Raw genomic sequence first — 1,427 nt, forward strand, 5'->3', positions numbered from 1 at the left:
ACGATTCGACCGTCGTTCTCACAGACGAGCGGGGGGAGGACGAGGAGGAGGAAGATGTCGAACAGGGCTTCGCGGAGAAGACCCCCCCGAGCCTCGGGGACGTGGGCAGGTCGAAAGCAGTCAGGGCGTTGCAGACGAGGGAGGCGACATTCACGGTCCGTTACAATTTTACCACCGAGGTGTTTGCCCACGACCGCAACGTCCGGGCCGAATGGGAAGCGTGCTTGGCGGAAGAATTCGGCGCGCCCGTCGAACGATTGTTCCTGACCTTGTTTTTTACAGCCACGGAGGGACGGAATTTGATCCGCTTGTACCTTCGCAACTTCGACCCGGTGGGATTGCTGGCTGTGGCTCTGGCGTATCTGGTTTCGTTGGTGTTGGCGACGGGCGTGGTGGGTGTCTTTGCCTTGGCGGCGGGGGGTGGCGCGGTCTTGGTCTTGCTCTACGCGGGGACCCTCCGCTACGCCGTGTGGCTGCCATGGCGCTACTTACTCTCGCCCGCTTACCACCGGCTTCAACAATGCTGGCATGCCCTGCGCCGGTGCCGAAATGGCAGGTCAGCACATCGCTCCCGTCAAACGTCTACCGCCTCCTCAGCTTCCTGCGCCCATGGATGTCCTGTGGACCCGAAGCCTTCTTGTCCCCACGTAAAGACTCCCTTTGTCACGCCCGTGCAAACGTGCGAAAGCCGCAGACCACCCGATGACGGAGGGAAAGGGAGAGTCTTTTGGCCACGGGGGCGGTTGGCGCTGCATCATCGACGGCGGCGAGACCGACACGCCGCTCCCCGGTATTTCATGTCCTTGTATCACCGATATTCACCGAGCTACTTGACCGCCCGGATCATCAGCGCCTTCTACTCCCAGTGGGAAACGATCCGGAGCAGCCCCCACCGGACCACTACCGAAGTATTGGCCAAACATATCCACCTGGTAGGAGTCTCTGAGGCGGCCCCGGAGGGACTGCTCGGTCCTCTGGTCTCCTTTAACGTCCCTTCCTTTGTCTTTGGGATCGAAGCGGTGCAAGCGGTGATCGATTACAAATTCCGGAATTTTGGCCGGGCCGTCTTAAAAACGGAGGCGGCCATTTATGCCACGCTCTTGATGACGTTCTCGGCCTTTTTGGTGGCCGTCCACGATCCTGACAACCCCGTCTTCTTCGACGCCAGGGTGGATTGGTCCCATGTCTCGGGGCGCGGTGCGGTACGGTGTGCCTTTGGGTGGGGGGGATAGTGTGTTCGGAATGGCTTGGGCGTGTAGGCCGGCGGCGACGGGTGGGGATTAAAGTCGTGCCTACCTTCCTTTCCATGCCCCTCCTCTCTCGTTGTGGAATCGGAATGCACCATCTTGTAGGGAAGAATGAGAAAGGATAGCGGTCTCGCCCCATGCTTGAGCCCTCTTCTCCCTCCCTCCCTCCCTCCCTCCCTC

This window comes from Nannochloropsis gaditana, assembly GCF_000240725.1.
Source record: "Nannochloropsis gaditana CCMP526 unplaced genomic scaffold scaffold187, whole genome shotgun sequence".
Lineage (NCBI taxonomy): Eukaryota > Eustigmatophyceae > Eustigmatales > Monodopsidaceae > Microchloropsis > Microchloropsis gaditana.